Consider the following 19643-nt stretch of genomic DNA (forward strand, 5'->3'; position numbering starts at 1 on the left):
AATATGTGAAGCCATATGTAAAATCATTTTTATTATTTTTTTATAGACTGCAATGCCTAAAGTAAGAAAATGTGAATACATATTAAATATGGGTGTGGGGTACGCATAGGTAAGGAAACTACTTTGTGAATCGTGCAATATAAATATAAATCTGCATTGGAATGGTAAATAAATTATTGCTGAGCAAAACGCTTGTAATTTATCATTTGTGTTTCTTATACTGCCGAGTTGAAAAACAGTAAAGCGAAAGTTGCACAATGCTTCACTCCAGTTATAGACCCTGCCCTACCATAATAATAAGCCAAAGGTACAGGAATAGGGTGGAGCAGTGGCTCTGTGGCTAAGGATCTGTGCCTGTGGGTGGAAGGTTACTGGTTCAAATCCTATGGCTGGCAGAGGAGTACTCTGTTGAACCCCTGAGCAAGGCAATGTGAAAAGATGAGTTCTGAATACAAGAAATTGTATATGGCTAATAAAGTGATCTTATCTGATAGAAATGGCTCAGAATTTGATAACATGATTATAAGATGCAGGCAGACTAGGCCTCAAAAGAGCCATGATTAGGGGTGGCTCTCATGCATAGCTGATGCAACAACAAACCTGGCTAATTTAAAAACTTGCAAGGGTATACAGCCAAAGTTGACCATTTCTTGAGTGGTCCCATATATCTACTGTACATCTGTTTTACCATTAAATTGGAATTGAAACCTTTAAGTGGCATTTGCAATCATACAGTATACAGTATACAGTATATATCATAACGATATGAAGAGGGTTATTATGGAATATTTTTGCTGGGCAGTATATGGCACATATTTATAAAATACATTTATAAATAAATACTTAGATAAAGTTACTATGCTGCAAACACAAGTTAAAGTAATCCCAGAGGTTAGAGTAACTTGTCTGGGCCCTAACATTGGAAAAATTTCATTGACATGCTTAAAAATTCCTTCTATTTACTGAGAAGCACCAGAGGGCACGAGCAACTGCTAAGAAAAAGCAATACGCTGACATGATGTGAAAAATACTTTGCACTTTGAGAATAATAAAATGTGTGAAACGTGCAGCTGGTGGCAGTTGTATCATTTTAAACTCAATTTTGTTTCAGTAAAGAATGAGGCAGGTTTCTGCCTGGGGCTAGCAGAGCTTTACAATATAATTCACACTTTCACCTCTCAGCATGTTGTGTGCAGAGTATTTTATGAAAAGGGAAAGGTAAAGATTTTTGAGAGTTGGATGGGGTTGCCTTCTCAAATGGCTCAGTCAGTTAAGGATGGGGTTGAGAGTGCATATTCCAGAGGCCAGTCTGAACAGTTCTCATCTCTCTTGTGAAGGTTCAGTTGATGGACACTTTAAATTCCTGAATGGATAAAATGATTTTTTTTAATTCATGTATTTTTCTCATGATTGTCTTTTTTATACAGTACTTTTACTGAACCTTGCTAGAAATTTAGAGAAATTCTGCTGTGGAGCAAAAAACTCTGAACCCCTCCCCTTATACATTTCACACAATACATTGAACCCGGATGTACTGTAAATGTTACAGGGCTTTATAATCTCAAATAACTTTGCTCGTTATCCACCCTGAATTTGAACATTTCTCACTTTTCAATCTGATTCACTGCTGAATACTGACAATGTTCAATTCCAGTTGTTATTTTAAAAGTGCTTGAGGCTCAAGATTAGCCTGGGGATGGCCAAGTTGTAACAGACAAAAATATGTAAGAGGGGAATTGGTTTTGTTGAGATGCTCTAAATATCCGTAAATTAATGGCTGTGACTTCTCTGTTGTGTTGTAAAGCACTGGTGTCTTGGGTTTTAGGCAGCTGATCAATTTCAAATGCCCTCCAGAAATGATCCAACTGGAGAATCCAACTGTTCATCAAAGGTCAGTTTTAATTGTGGTTCCCTCCAGTTCAGTGCTGATATATCTCTTCCAGCTGCCAGTGTTGCTGTTGTCAGAATGCAGATGCAAACTGATGGGGCAGAAAATCCCTTGTAAACTTTCATAAGAAATATCCTCATGCATCATATAAAGAACCAATGAAAGAAATACATTCTAGGAACATTGTGACAAGATATATTAATCAGAGTTGCTCAACAATGCAGTTTTCCTGCATCTTTTTAAGTGTTGTGAAAAAACAGCATTCATTATCATTGTCTGTGAAATTATCAGGAGTTACTAGTGTATTAGAATAATCTGTAAAAAGATAGGTGCTTACATGTACCAATATGTGTATACATGCATCTGTATATTCTCTAGCCATCTCAAAAGCACACAAACATGGCCTAGCAGTACTCACACAGTAGATGAATGGTAAGGTACAGTGTACACCCTGTTATTCATTGAGGTCACTTGCAGTGGAATTATGCATTTAAGCAATTTTTCCCTTAAGCATTAATGTAAGATTTGATTGAAGGATTTTGCAATAAATATTACAGTATTTTATATATTAATGTACACTCTTGTGGTAAATTTATTCTTTTTTGATAAGGATATATTAAAATAAACAATAAATAAAATACAGCAAGCAATATACATAATTAGCCTAATGTTTGTGTTTTTTAATTTTACCTTTTATTTAGATTATGTTTTAGTAACTGGTTGTTTTTTTTATTATTTTCATATTTTCTGAGTTAAGAAGAGTGGTGTGGGACACAAGTTTTCAGTTTTGTAATAACGAGATGAGTTTTATTGAAATTTGAAAGTTATCATATTGTAAACAGGTAGGTGTTAACTGTACATTACAGTATCTGATAGTGCTTTATTAATTCTGTACAATTTGTAGCGTTCTGTTCCCTGGAGATGAACTGCCAGGACTATTTCTTCAAACTTAGATACACAAGTGCTATCTCTTATTCAGACCAAGCCAGTCTGTCAAAGGCACACACAAACACCACAGCCAATTTTCACAGAAGCCAATTAACCTATGAGTACAGTACATGTATGTATGCGGATTGTGAGACGAAACCAAACCACCTGAAGGAAACCTACGCAAACATAGGGAGGAAATAAAAACTTCACACAGATAGCACACCAGGTCAGGAATTGAACCCTGGGTCCCAGAACTGCAAGGCAGCTATACCAACCACTTCGCCACCCCCATGTAGGTGATATGCCAGTTCTAACAGTTTTTCTCCATAACCATATGTGACAAATGCCCTAGCTAAAAGATAATCCCAATCATTCACTCCAAACATGCACAGGGCAACTCCCTGTACTCCACCATGCCAAAGGCATAGATAGATGGCATCACTTCTGTAACTCACTCAGCACACTAAACCCTGTAACATTTGCATGTAACAGAAGTCAGACTTATTAGTCTATAATTATGTGTGTCAGCTTTGTCAGCATTCTTATGAATCGGCACTAGTTTAGCTGTTCTACAGTCCATGGGTACTACACCTATCTTCACAGGTGGAGCAGTGGCTCTGTGGCTAAGGATCTGCACCTGTGGCTAGAAGGTTGCAGTTCAAATCCTGTAGCTGGCAGAAGAATCCTACTCCATGGGGCTCCTGAGCAAGGCCCTTAACCCCAGCTGCTCCAGTGGTGCCATACAATGGCAGACCCTGTGCTCTGACCCCAGGCTCTGTCCCTGTCTGTGTGTCTCATGGAGAGCAAGCTGGGATATGTGAAAAGATAATTCCTAATGCAAGAAATTGTAAAGGGTTAATAAAGTGATGTTATTATTATTATTAAGCAACAGTTGGAAGGAAAACTTATTTTAATAAAAAAACTACCTTCTGCTGCTTGAGGCATACTGTTGACTTTTTCAAAGTCAGCTTCTGAGTGAAATAGTGGTTTAGTACATCCGTCATTTCCTTTTCATCATCTAGAACAGTGGTTCTCAAACGTTTTCGATGACGGAACCCTTTTTCTGTTGAAGCTAATGCCGCTGATCCCCAGCAACCTTTTTTCTTACTTTTCAGGATTAGCTATGACGGTGTTCTGCAAAAAGCATTCAAGGACTGCTATTCAGAGTCAATTTAGCCAATTATTACGGAAGAAACTATCGATTGCTTTTGTTTTAATTGTAAGCACTGTATGAGCCCATTGAGTATATTTTAGTCATTTATTAATCACGTTAGGCTAGCAGCCTTATCACCCCGCAACTCGCAACTGGCAACCCACTGAAGCTAAGCAGGGCTGAGTCTGGACAGTACCTAGTTGTGAGACCTCCTGGGACCAGTATTAGTGGGACCAGTGGGGGTTACCCACCATGTGGTCTGTGTGGGTCCTAATGCCCCAGTATAGTAGCGGGGACACTATACTGTAGTGGGTGCTGTCTTTCCGATGAGACATTAAACCGATGATCCTCAGACCTTTCTTGAGAACAGTAGGGAGTTATCCCAGCCCTTACTGTGGCCTCCAAATTGTCCCCATGTATAGTATGATTGTTTTGCAGTTGCCCTGCGATGGAGTGGTGCCCTGTCCAGGGTGTACCCTGCCTTGCGCTTGTTGCTTGCCGGTTATGCTCCGTCTTCACCGCGACCATCACCAGGAAAACCGGAAGTGAACATGGATGGATTAATCACATGATAACTTGTCTACGATTCAATAAAGCTCTACAGTTCAATAAAGCTTAATCACTGAAATACTCTTTAAGAATAAAAGAATCAAAGTTCTAACCACTGGTTTGACCAAGTTAGAAAAAAACCAGAAGGGTTTCCTTCTGGTTTGAAAACCGTTTAATTGTTTACATTGTTAACGAAGGAAAAAAAAACTAATAGATTTATAAAACCAGACGACATACGAAACGTTTGTAGCAAAATGACTAAGTAAAACACAGTGAGACAACAATACATGGTTTTTTTAAAAAAGAGTACTGATAATTTTTAAGCAACATTTACTTCGAACCAGCAGGACTAGAACAATCTCAGTGTGATGAGTGAGTTTGCCTCTTCTACGTTTTTTTTTAATAGCTGGAGTTGTGGATATAAGTTGCAGTCTCATGTTCGACTCTGCATCCGATCAGTTGCGATACTTTGTGTTTGTGGACACGTACTGTACGACGAAAATCCAGTTTCACACAGATCGGTAGTCACATACGGGAGAAGAACAGCTTTCTCTGATAGTACTGGATATTCGTTTTCGGTGCTGCACCAAAACTCTTCATTAAAAGCTGTTTGTAAGAAAGAATCTGCATTTAGGTCAATGAACTTCTCATATTCTTGTGACGTGAAGTCTCTTAAGTTTTTTGTCACATTTTTCTTTCGTGGTTGCAGCAATTTCTAAGCGATCCTTCTACCTAGTAACATGCTATTTTCTCTCATTGCGAGAGTTTTTGAGATTTGCCGGATGGCGAAATGGCAAACATTTGTACAGTATCTCCAAACAAGATCGAAGACGTGGAAATGGAAGAGGAAATTTCATCCGACACCTTTGAGGTACCCCCTGGCTCTAGGAGTGAAAGCACAGAAATTTATTCAGAGAGTGAATTTGAAGATGACGTTTCAGAAGATACTGTATGTCGAATTTTTCTGACTTCTTGGAGCCATGAAAAGCCATCGTAACTCAATTTTTTGTTTTCATTGATAGCAAATTTTTGTTTTTCTTATAGCCTATTTGAGAGCTTACGGAACCCCTGCGGTTTGAGAACCACTGATCTAGAACATTGCATCTGCAAACAGAATTCTAACTAAAAATATACTCTTCCTTTTACACAAATACCCCTGATTCTGACATAATTAAAGCACTTTCTCTTTAGATGACAGATTTTTCATCCTCCTGCTGATTTTAATTAGCAATTATAAGAATTATTTTTCTTTCTTTGACAATGATTATTATTTACAGATACAAGCAATGACAATGGGACCCCCATTAGCACCCAATTATGCAAATATATGCATGTTAATTTGAAGACGATTATCTTGATAACAGTAATCTTTATGAAGGTTGTAAAATACTGAACTTGTTAGAGCAAGATGATTTTGCCTGTCATTGACACTAATTTGGAAACTTTGTGAATTCCATTTATACAAAGGTTAACAATGAACAGGTTAACACTGTTGTGAAAAATGAATTATATTAATTTACTATATGTGAGTCTTTGTGATAATCATTTTAGTACCACTGTACTGTATGTTGCAAAACAGCAGATAAAATAACTTTATCAGTCGGTTATCATCCAATTATTAAAGAAATATCTCATTCAAATATATACTATAGATTGTGTAGAAACTTAGTAAGAGGAATACTTTGAAGACCAATAATACCAATTTATAATATGTTTATTATATGTTTATTTATAAAATATGTTATGTGATTTCACATAATCCTTAGGGTTATTCAACTAAGTCTATATTTGCCAATAATAATTCCTTACACTTGTACAGTATACAGTATAGTGCTTTTCTGGACACTCCAATCAAAGTGCTTTACAGATAACGGGGACTTCCCTCCACCACCACCAATGTGCAGCATCCACCTGGATGATGCGATGGCAGCCAAAGTGCACCAGTACTCTTTCCACACATCAGATAGTATTTTGCCTTCGGATAAATCAATTCACTTTTGACACATCTACTTGTCACTTAATTTTAGAGTACATAATTTTAATAGTGAGCACGCAAAGAACTTATTAAAATATACTAGTGAAAGCTTATTAACTCAAATCTTGCCAAGAAAAATAAAATGGGATGTTTTTTCAGTTGCACGTTTTGGAAAAATCCTATTAAAGCATTTTAAATTTTGTACTCTGGTCATACAAAGCTAAATTGAATTTTGTATATAACAATATAATTCTATTATTAATACTAAAACAATAATATTATAACACTAATATAATAACAATTAAATTGATTGACAACTTTAAAAATGATGGTACTTCTTGCTGAGTTCTGATTTGAAGTGTATTGGTGTCAAAAAGCTAATAAAAATAAGAGTCATGTGGTGAAGAGTCACTTTGGAGGTGTAAATTAAAGATGTCATCCCAAATCAGATGAAAAAAAGAATTAGATTTTATACTCTGGCTATGAAATGATTTAGATGAATGTCCTTCTCCATACAGATGCAGCCATTCAAAATGCTCGGGCGATACCGCATTATTTTGCAGTACGCTGTACGCAGTCTACCGCAAGCTACCGGTAAATATCGGAAAACATACATGAAACATGGTTTCATTATGACCAGAATCGGTCTTGAGATATTTTTAACTTGATTTACAGTATTTGAGAGGTATGTCTTAACACCGATACTACAGTGCTTAAGTACTGCTCACGTATATGTTTCTAGGTTTATATTATGCATTTCATACGGTCAAATTACTTTTGAGCAACTAATAAGAAGCGCGAAACGGTATGCGTTTTAGTTTCGTTTTGTGCTGGGACCCGTGGATTGATTAGAGATATCAAGTACATACAAGTCATTTTTTAAATGTTGTAGTTCGTCTTGAAAAAATGTTACGAGTACATCATCTATCAACAATTACACAGGTTATGTTTCCATATTGCGGATTTTGGTTAAGTAATATTATTTTCTAGATTTCACATTGTGAATATATGATTTGGGCAAACAGAGCCGCAAAGAAGTACATTATGGGTTGTTGTTTTGTTTTTTGCAGTTTTATCTAGAACAAGCGATGCTTAAACCTTTGATTCTTGTGAAACTATCCACACGACAGTTACAGTACCTAGGAGTTGACTTCAGTGATGTCACTGATGGGATGTTTCTAAAAATCCATCCTCTGTAAAACGTCTTCTCTAGTTGTCCTGCATATGTATTCGCTAATGAAGCTGTGTGTTCTGAGCCTGGATCTCTACATTTCTGTATGAACCAGCTTAGAGGGCTAAAGACAGCTTGTGTTTAAATTGAGTGTAAGGCAATTTATGCTTCTAAAGTCATGGTCAGCATTTATTATTGTACTGTGCTGTAAACTTGTTCTGTGCCTAGTCACATTATTTTATAGCGTTTTTATGGCGTTATCAAATCCGGTGGCGCTGTGTGTTAGTTTCCTGACTCCCATGTCACATGGTCTGTGATTGAAACCTGTGAAACCGGTTTAATTCGTCACAGCCAGCACTCCAGCAGAGAGTGGGTTGTACTCGTAAAGTAGAAGCAAGCGAGATTTCCAGCGAAAGACACCTCCCCCTTCTTCAGGTGTGAGGGTCTTCTGCTCAGAATGAAACGCTAAAATGTAATGTAGGCTCTGAATGGGTTCAATTATGATTTGGGCTTGATTAAGGTCGCTGCCTTTCATCTAAAACCCTACTTGAATCCTTCTAAACTAAAAATCAGTGTTAGTGAGTTCTAAATAAAGAGGTATCCAGGTAACAGTGAAACGGGCGGACAGTCTGGGGAGATCGCCCGTTTTCCATGTAAATAGTTCCCTGGTTCCGCACCCCTTGGTGTTTCTCTCGCTCTCTCTTGGGTCACCTGATCATTAGCTCGAAAGATTTGAGTGCTTTGTGTATATTCTAATGGTAGTGGGGGCAGGGTGTGTGGGAACAGGTTTGGTTGAAATTGCATTGAAGATCTATATTCTTCACACCTGAAACATTTTCTCTGAAAGCATTTTCTTCGCAGTTTAACCGATCTTGTTACAGCATGTTACAGTTTACTATTATTAACCATATTAATTTTAAGTGCTTAATGTAAAATCTTGTAAAAATATATTTTCATTGTTCAAATATACATTAAGTCTGACTATCATATAATGAGTTAAATACAAAACTAAAGAAAAAATAGGGTTAAATATAATTCAAAATATTTTGCTAACAATGTTAACTGTTTATGAATAATAAAATGTATTAACTAAGGAGTAGGATGGCACAGTTGTTAGTATGTTTTTTGTTTTGTTTCTTTTTCATAAATACAACAGTAGTACCTGATGTCTCAGTGGCTTTCAAAATTAAATTATGCATGCAAACCTGTGAACTAGAAAGATTAAGATATCCATCCATTTATAATGGTGGCGAAGTGGTTAGCATTGCTATCTTGCAGCACTGGGGTCCTAGGTTCAATTCCTGCCATCCTGTGTGTGTGGGGTTTACATGTTCTCTCTGGGTTACATGGTTTTTCTCCATATGTGTGATATGACTCCCTCTCGCACTCCAAAACATACTGGTCAGTTAATTGGTTTATGGGAAAACTGGCCCTGGTGTGTGTGTGTTTGTGTCTGTCTGTCCTGTGATGGACTGGCGCTATGTCCAGGGTGTATTCTGCCTTGTGTCCGTCGCTTACTGGGATAGGCTCCAAATCCTCTGTACTGGATAAAGAGATTAGAAATGGATGGAAGTAAAGGCACTGTGTGGATGGAACTATACACAGTGTTAGAAACCCACTATGAAATGGCAGCATCTCACTGAGAATAAAACATTTTATAGTGCTGGCTTAAGGAAACAGCCTTTCCACCTCTCTTGCACATCAGTATCCATACCTAGTTATTTAAACAAATTGCCTCTAATTATAAACATCTTAATATGCTGGCTCTGTGGATCCGCATCAGCTATGTTTGCCCATTCCTTCAATTCATGTGCATCCAACACACAGTTCAACGCTAGCAACTACACAAAATCTAAAATATGAGCTCTACTTGCCACTTACAATACCAAAGTACCAGCTAACTTTAGTAGTGACATTTTCATGGATCTTTTTAACAATAAAATTTACAACATCAGACTTCAGACACAATTAAACAGGCCTCAAAAAAGTCTGGTACAAACATTTTCAGCATGGAATAAACCGTTACTTTAATGGTATAAACCTTAAATGGATTCATATTCTCAATAAGATTTGGTGCTCAGTAACATGACTTAGAAAATGACAGAAGACATACGTATCATGCTTATCCTTCTATTTTTCATAATCGTAAACTCCTTAAGGCAGTTACATTTTCTCTGTTCTGACCTGGAGTTACAGAGAAATTTAAATTCTAATAAGAGATTTGTAATGAGGAAAGTCATACCAATCACTCATACAGTACCAGGATTTGCAATTACAATACAAATACTTTCTTTCTGTATGTGTTTATTTTGCAGTTTGAGTCTATGGCATTCCTTTGGGGGTCTATACTCCAAGGCATGACGTAATAAAGTATAGTTTGGATGTTTATACATTCATGTTAATCGTATTCTTGATTTATTTCAATAAGTGTTCATGTTTCATTTGCTAACTTAGAGCATATTGTGCAATGAAGAATAAAATAGCTGCATGACAAGTGACTTCCTTCTCTCAGTGGAAATTAAAAGGTAGCCTGATAAATTATAAGACAGTAAGAAAGGTTCCAATCAGGAGGAGACAATTCTTTCCATTTTTTTTGTTTGATTGCTGGTAGCAAACTGATCTGAGGATCTACTCCAGCTCTTTCTCTTTTTATCATACAGTAGATTTTATTTTCTTGCTTTCTGAAACACAATATAACAAAAATAACCTCACAAACTCAAAGAAAAAATCCTTGCTCCCTCCCCTCCCCTTGGCAGTACTTCCTCCCATGCTTTTAACTAAGGGCATCTAAAATACTGTCAAACAGCTACAATGGTATCTCTGTACAAGGCTTTGACTGTGTCAATCACAGCACCTACCGTTCCCTTACCAGCAACAACATGGATTCTAACACTCAGACATTAAAAAAAGTCAGGCCAAGAGAGAAAATACCGAGCGTTACAACATGCGGTACCAGTAACATTTTACCCACAGTAAATGTGGGTACCCACTGTGATAAGCGAAACAGCCCTACACAGCCCTGTCGCAGTACACAGATATAATCATACCGTTATTAAATTCTTTAGATACGCGATTCCATATTATATTCCCTTTTAATCAAATTCTAAAAGTATGCTTGTTGACTCCGGTATCGCGTTAGTTAAAGACTTCGATGCTTAAAATGTTTAGGGAGAAATGGAATACTGGTGTGTATGTTTTCTTTAAAGTACCGAGACCAGCCATATACTGTATGTTTAAGTTCCAAAATTAATATCGTTTATGGACTTCACACGCGTTGCAGTATGCTCCTCTTCTTTTTATGCTCAGGCACTAAGATCTCCCTTCTGCTTTGTGTAAGGATGGTATCAAAAGCAATCTTAAGTGGTGAGAAAGCTGTGCTCAATGTATTTAAGGGACTTAAAAGTAAAAGGAGATGCTTCATATTGCTTGACTAATTTTAAAAACTAAGTTATAAATGCAGACGCTCCCTCGGTGCGCTGCTCTGGTGCGCCGGCTCTTACACAGTGCCTGTCTGCCGTAAGCGTTACAATATACATACCCAACACTGCTTGTACCCATCTGTCATGCAAATAAAACACCTTGAATTGAATTGAATTGAGGGGAGAGGGGGGGAATACTAAAGCCAATACTGGCTCAATACCCTCAATGGGCTTTGACGTGCGAATGCATTGGTTTAACAGTCCGGGTGTGGCAGGCTTCCAATGTCAACTCGACTCGATTGGAAGACAATGAACGTATTTTGTGATATTTAGAAATATAAATTTGTTTGGTGCGAGTGAGGTTTTATTTAATCTCTGACCAAGGGAAACATTTCATTTTTTCAAAGAAATGTTTGTTAAAAAATAAAGTCATAGTTCCATGGGATTCAATCACAGACCATGTGACATGGGAGTCAGGAAACTAACACACAGCGCCACCGGATTTAAAAACGCAATAAAAACGCTATAAAATAATGTGACTAGGCACAGAAAAAGTTTACAGCACAGTACAATAATAAATGCTGACCATGACTTTAGAAGCATAAATTACCTTACACTCAATTTAAACACAAGCTGTCTTTCTGTATGAACCTCTAAGCTGGTTCATACAGAAAATGTAGAAATGCATTAGCCTGATTATGATTAAAAAACACATAATTGAACACGCGTTTGCGATTTAAATCAGAACATGATTTAAATCAATATAAATGTTTATATTGTAACGCATACTGTCCAGCCTCCATTTCTCTATAAAAATTTACTCTGTTGCACACACACACACAATAGAAGCAGGAACCGCTGTCAGAAGGGAAGATATGTTCAAAATATCGCAAATATCGATCATGTTGCGATATTTTGAAATATAAAAGTCAATTGATTGTCCATAATATCGCTATTCTATTTTTTCGAAGAAATGTTTGTTAAAAGAAAAGTCCAGCACCAGCTGGATTTAAACACACAACCTGCCAGTTGGTAGTCACGCACCTAGACCAGTAGGCTACAAGAAAGTTCGCATGAACAGGCAGGCGAAGCAGCCCTACACAGCCCTGTCGCAGTACACGGATATAATCATACCGTTATTAAATTCTTTAGATACGCTATTCCATATTATATTCCCTTTTAATCAAATTCTAAAAGTATGCTTGTTGACTCCGGTATCACGTTAGTTAAAGACTTCGAAGCTTAAAATGTTTAGGGAGAAATGGAATACTGGTGTGTATTTTTTTCTTTAAAGTACCAAGACCAGCTATATACTGTATGTTTATGTTCCAAAATTAATATCGTTTATGACCTTCAGATGCGTTATGCTCCTCTTCTTTTTATGCTCAGCTACTAAAATTTCCCTTTAGTGGTAAAATTCCATATAAATATTCAAAACTAAGCGGATTGAAATGTGCACAGTAAAGACATTAAATGATTAAATCTTTACACTACCAACCAATGCACCACGAGTGCCCCTGTCGGTCATTTTGGCCAGCCAATCACTTGCCCTGCGGTGCCCTACAGTGCCCTGCGGGTTGGTTACTGTACCGCGGGTTTTTACCTCTCATTTTGAATGGCTGCATCTGTATGTATAAAACTCACTTTCAGCTGCGTCTTGAAGGAAGGTGGAACATTAGCTTCAGTTGAACAGTTGAAATTAGAGACGTAATGTTGATTAATGATGGATATCAGTGTATTCTAAAAACTGTTGCAGTTTCATTCTTTGTATGACTGGCTATGCTGTTTAAATTAGTTGTATTTATTAGAGACTGCATTTTAAAATTATTTTTTTAATTGTCTAAAGTAAGTAATGGATATTATTGTAATTCTGAAAAATTGAGATACATTGTTTTTTAATGAGGTGTCTTGTATCTTTATAAAAAAATGTCAATATTTAAACTGCCACTGTTGACGTTTGTAAGGGTGAAATATGTTTGCTGTGATTTTTCATTGTAGTGACAAAAGAAAACCTTTGAGAAACATAAACATATGGAATATAATTCAATAAATATGGAATAAAAAAATGTTTTTTTCTCCCAGAAAAGCTCAATGAGATGTCTTGAATGAGTCTAGACCACTGGTGAGACCTCTGGACTCATTTACAATTTTTAAAGGTTGGTTAGTCTTCAAAAAAGAAAATTTTCCAGATAAGCTAACCACCACTTGTTCCAAACAGCACTGTGGTGTTTTGATTTTTTTTTCTTTGCCACTTCACACCCCAGCTTGGATGTCTGTCTGGGTGGAGTTTGCATGGTCTCCTTGTATTTATATAGCTTCTGGCCAGGTGCTGCAATTACCCCACCTCTCCGGTTTGATTGGCTACTCTAAATCACCCCTTTCCTTGGCTCTATGATAGATTGAAATCCCAACCAGGTGGGAGTCCCCACATTGTGTCCTGTGTCTCTTTATAAGGCTCAAGACTGCTGCACCCCTTACCAGTATAAGTGATGTTCTGATAATGGATGGACCATTTATTTACATCTTCAGCCATGGGTAACACATCACATGCTGGAGTCCAGAACAAACCTCCCTGGCTTCTTTAAAGAAATGGCTGGATGAAATCCTTAGCTACTAGCAATAAAATGGGCTAGATACGTTGAATGACATCCTGTCCTTTATATCATTTTTATGTTCTTACAGTATGTCTTATGCAGAAAACGAATGAGTATGATTATTGATTAAAACCTGAGCTATACTCATGTATTGATGTATACTGATGTATACTCGCACCCTGATACACCAGCTCCTCTAGATTCTTGAGGGAGAGACAGTTTTATTCTGCCATGGACAGTAATGGACACAAGCATTTAGAAAAATGGACTCAGATTTATGGTTTCTTTAACTTTTGCTCCAGGAATAGTTCTCCTAAAATAACAAAAACAATGATAGTCATATCAGAGAAAGTTGCTGTTTCTCCAGCCAGCTAGTTTATAAACATCAAAGCTTCAAAGCTTATTTTCATAAAGATGTCATCCATTGACTTTGTTGCATGAATATACGTATCTCCCTTGATTCTGTAGTTTTAATTTATTGTGTACTGTAGATCAAAATACTTGCTACCCTATTGTAATTATTTATGTTCTACATGCCCTAACATCCTATTCAATCCTATTCAGAATGGTGATGACTTCAGACACACTTCTAAAAATGGCAAGCAGTTCTTATTATTCTGTTTTCACAGGCATGTTTGAAACCCCTACCAACATTTCATTTACAAACCAATATCACTTGTATAATTAACAAATCAATATCACCAGGCTAAATAAATTATTAACGTATTCAGATTTTTACATAATCATGTATACAATTTAAATAATTATTAATGTTGTTATTAATCTCTAGGAGGCATCTGCATATACTGTATGCAAATCTTCAAATCGCAAGTGTCCCATTTTCTTGTTATAATGCATGGAATTTCCAAAAAAATTTCCTTCAGAAACATGCCGTTACTGTATTGTATGTCCTACTTTTTAAAGTTCCTTTTATGGACATGATTCTTGATAAATACTGAGACTGAGATATTGTGGAATACATTTGCCATACACAAGGGGATATTAGACACAGACATATTAAATTATTGTTCATGACCTTCCAGTGACTGGCATTCCCTTGGGTAAGTGCAGTATACAGTACTTGGATCCTGCATAAAAAAGGCTTATATGTAGTGACATGGAGTAAGTGATACAGTCACCTCCAAAGTTATTGGCACCCTTGAGAAAAGATGAGCAAAACAGGCTGTATAAAATAAACAAGTAATTAAACATATTGTAATTTTCCAACATGTTGATTATGCAGTATTTTACTTTATTCATGATTCAATTAAAATTACACATTTCTCAAATTATAAATTTATTTCTAAAAAGATAGATTAAGTGGTACAATTATTTGCACACAACTGTTTACAGTGCACTTTCCTCTCGCAAGGATAACAGCACGGAGCTTTTTTCTATGTTTTATGAGATTGGAGAACACATTAGGAGGGATCTTTCAACATTCCTCCCTACAGGATCTTTCCAGGTCCTTAATATTCTTCAGTCTTCACTTATGGACTGCCTTCTTCTATTCATACCATAGGTTTCAGTGAGGTTCAAGACCTGGAGGTCATTGCAAAATGTTGACTTTGTCGATTAACCGTTTCTTTTGGATTTAGATGTGTGCTAGGTGTCACTATTTTCGCCAAAAGATCCACCTGTGACCAAGCTTAAGCCTCCTGCCAGAGGCAACCAGGTTTTGGGCTATTTGGTAGCCGATGACCTTAACATATCCCCATAGCATAAAAAAATCCACCACCATACTATTTTACATTCAGTATGATGTTCATTTCTACATACCTGTACACATCCTTTTTTCGACACCACACTGACAACTGGAGTGCATGCCAAAGAGCTCTATTTTCATCTCATATGACCATAGAACCTGGTTCCAACGCAAGTGCCAGTGATATTTAGCAAACCCCAGATGCTCACTTTTGTGGGTTGCTAATAAAGGTCAATAAAGTTTTTTTTTTCTGTCAACAACAGACAATTGGCATGGAGGTGGTGTCCAATTGTAGATTTGGAAACTTGGTGACCCCAAGATGCAAATAGACCTTGCCTCCCAAGCCATCCTCCTCACTGTTTGAGGGGAACTTGCATCCTCTACCAGGCAAGTTTACCACCATTACAGTGACTTTAAAGTTCTTAATTATTGCCTTGGTATACAGTACTTAGTTTGCATTTATTCTTTGTACCCATTGCCAAATTTATAAAGGTTCGAGGTCTCTGTTCATTTTTTAGTTCTTTGCCTTTCCCCATGGTGGTGGCTGATGGATGAAAAGATGTTATTTGCATGTTACTTCATTTTTATAACCCAATGAAAAAGGAATCCATAGAACTCCATCATATACAGTAGTTCCTTAAGACTCAGATGAACATAAAAAGTAGAATATGAATGCGGATGTAATTTTATTTGATTTAATTTATAAGAATCTTTAGAGGTGCCAGTAATTTTGACATCTATTTGAGAGGTAAAATTATTACTTTTTAATAACAAAAAACTAGAATACAAGAATATAGCTTCCCTATATTTTCTATATGATCATACAGTTTTTATTTTTTGCTCATCTTTATCAAGGGTGCCAATAATCTTTGGAGGTGACTGTACTGTACATCATCAATGAAAATAAATATTGGTACAAAATGAAAAAGGTGACACAAAAAATGAAAAATACTGAATATTTTCAGGAAAAGTCTGAGGTATAATTATAATTATAATAATTGCTTACACTTATATAGCACTTTTCTGGACAGTCCACTCAAAGCGCTTTACAGGTAATGGGGACTCCCCTCCACCACCACCAATGTGCAGCATCCACCTGGATGATACAACGGCAGCCATAGTGCGCCAGAACGCTCACCACACATCAGCAATCAGTGGGGAGGAGAGCAGAGTAATGAAGCCAATTTATAGAGGGGGATTGTTAGGATGCCATGATTGATAAAGGCCAATGGGAAGTTTGGCCAGGACGCCGGGGTACACCCCTACTCTTTTCAAGAAACACCCTGGGATTTTTAATGACCACAGAGAGTCAGGACATTAGGACCCACATGAGCCACAGGGTGAGCGCCCCCTGCTGGCCCCACTAACACCTCTTCCAGCAGCAACCTTAGTTTTTCCCAGGAGGTCTCACACCTGCTTAGCTTCAGTGGGTTGCCAGTTGTGAGCTGCAGGGTGATATGGCTGCTGGCGTGTGAATATGAGGTAAGAAGTTCCTTGCACTGAACATGTTTTAAATATTTAAAAAATATTTAAAAAAGAAAATGTGAAAAGCTATGTTCCATATACAGAAAGTGGTGGAGCACAGGCTCATTTAGGGAAGTGGTGGGGTCCCCTTCACCAGGTTTTGAAGATGAGCAAAAGGGTCTGATCATAGTATCACAGTTTGTACTAACGTAACAAGGAGATCTCTCTCCTGAGACCCTTAATAGGCTGAATTGACATGAATCAATAAAGCTATAAATTCGAAATTATTAAACAAATTATTGTTTGCAAGAGACGGCTAGTTTCTGCCTGGTTCAAATCCACTACCGATTACCCAGGGCTGATTTTTTGCACCCATGTTGTTGAATTAGAATATCTAACAATATTAGAAATATCTTGGATGAAATTCTGAAATTGGTCTGCTACTAATCTGCTTTCATTTGAACCCTTTCCTGTGATTGGTTCATGTTTTTATATAACAAACATTTTATCATTATACAGTACTATTTTTTCAGGAATTAACTAATTAAGCTTCACTATTCCAAAACAACAAGATCTTCATGGACTTTTTCGAATAAATTGCCCGTTGATGTAATTTACTTGTTTATAAACAAATACAGTAGCTCATTCTGTACCTTAGCTAATATAATAAGCCTTCCCTAAATGTTTCTGCAAATGGGCCATTTGGAAAGGGGAACAGTTTTCATCTACACACCTCTATTCCTTATTAAAATTCACAAAACAGACACACAGAGGGTGGAACTGGGCCCAAATTTACAGTACACACAATCTGCCAGTCTAGACTAATACATAACAGGAATTATCTGATTTTCAATTTAGTATTGTTAAGTTGTTGATTTAGTTTTTAGGAAAGATGCAATCCTACTCAATAAATGTGATGTTTCATGTACTGTAGATGGATATATAGGTGGATGCTGCACATTGGTGGTGGTGGAGGGGAGTACCCATTACCTGTAAAGCGCTTTGAGTGGATTGTCCAGAAAAACGCTATATAAGTGTAAGCAATTATTATTAATTATTATTATTATTATATAGTTTAACACAGCCAATCTTTCTGAGGTTCTTTTTAATTATTAAGCTGTGTTCCTAAGAAAAGCTAACCAAAGGTTTGGCCACAGCTCAATGCCTCTTGCGAGATGGAAGTGAAAGCCAAAATAATATTTTATTTTTATTTGATTACATTTCTTTCCATTTGGTAGACGTTTTTATTCAAAGCCACTTACTGTCACATCTGGTCAAGATACAAAGGGTGCGTACTGTATAACAGTAGCTAAACGGAGCATTTCAGATATACTGTATATCAGATATATTCAGTGCACATCATAAAGATCAATGTTAGTATAAAAGAACCAGTACTCGCTGTACTGTATCACATGCTAAATGAGTCCCAAGTTAAAATTATGCCCCAAAGGCATAAAAGTCATAAGACAAAATAAGGAATATGCAAGGCTTTATAGGAAAGAAGAAAATATTTTTAACATAAGGAAGGTCTGTGGCAACTATTGAGCCTATTGAATAGAAGCATAAGGAAGAAGGCAGAACTGTACCCTGGATGGGACACTAGTCTATAGTCAGATACACAGGGACATGTCTTTGAAAGGTCAGAGGAAGCTCCACACACAGAAGGAACCCCTGTCCAGAATCTGAGGACACGTGAACTCCGAGGAAACAGTCCTGTCACATCACCAGGCCACCCAATTGCAGTTTATTTTGAAATGACAATTCTTCCACAATGTACAGCGATAAGAGCGATAAATGCACATGTAAATGCTGAATTCTCTTTGGATTTGTAAAGTCAATGAAAATTGCATAATCAAATAAACTAGTCAGTAATCTTCTAGGTCAGAATTAATGTGTGTGCAGCCCAACACACTTGGGGTATGGATTACCTAAACTGTATTTTCTGTAGAACAATTACCAAAGGCCTCATAAATAAGCAATATTTGTCTGTGAATTCAGCTTATGAAACAGAGCCTCATCGCACTGCAGGTCCATTTCAGCCCAGCAGAGACTATGGATTGAGTCTGTGCATATTTATCATCTCTGTGATAATGAGGTTGAGATGCATGTGAGTGGAATGGAAATGTCAGACCAATAGAACCACAGCCTCTGACTTTTTATTATCACAAGACCTTTAGAATCAATAAAATGAAATTATAGGACTATTTCAGAATCTTCTCCCCAAGCATGTTTTAAGGGGTATTTTTTTTAACAGCTCTCTCACTCCCACAGTACCTGCAGGCGAGAAGCCATTAAATTATCTGATGGCCTCCATTACTAAGAATGTGGGGATAGGAGGAAGCAATTGAAGAGCTGCCTAATACCTTGTCCTACAATATTTTCAGTGACTGACAAAGCTAACTGCTACTGTGACAGTAGCTAAATAGTGAAATAACATTGCATGAGTAAGTAAACATACAAAGTTAGCACAATATTATAATATCTTAGTGGTTCTCTTTTACTAACATTGATCTTTATGATCTTTATGATGTGCACTAAATCGTAATACAGTATATCTGAAATGTTCCGTTTAGCTCATGTTATATGCACCCTTTGTATCTTGACCACATGTGATTGTAAGTGGCTTTGGATAAAATGTCTGCCAAATGAATAAATGCGCTAATTAATATTAAACTCACCTTTGTTTATGTTTCAGTACTCCTATTGGCATAAAACTGTGAATGTCACTAAATAACATTATTTAAACCGACGTGATTTTATAGACATTGGCCTGTATCCAGTATCCAATAGACCCA

At 36.9% G+C, this 19643-nt stretch overlaps 1 protein-coding gene across 1 annotated transcript in view; it reads right to left on the reverse strand.

The window, feature by feature from the left end:
* nrip2 (nuclear receptor interacting protein 2) overlaps positions 1-19643 on the reverse strand; it is a 55008-nt gene that overhangs the window by 8327 nt on the left and 27038 nt on the right. The gene's annotated exons all lie outside the window — the stretch shown is intronic.

Source organism: Lepisosteus platostomus, chromosome 9, assembly GCF_059453375.1.
Source record: "Lepisosteus platostomus isolate fLepPlt1 chromosome 9, fLepPlt1.hap1, whole genome shotgun sequence".
Classification (NCBI taxonomy): domain Eukaryota; kingdom Metazoa; phylum Chordata; class Actinopteri; order Semionotiformes; family Lepisosteidae; genus Lepisosteus; species Lepisosteus platostomus.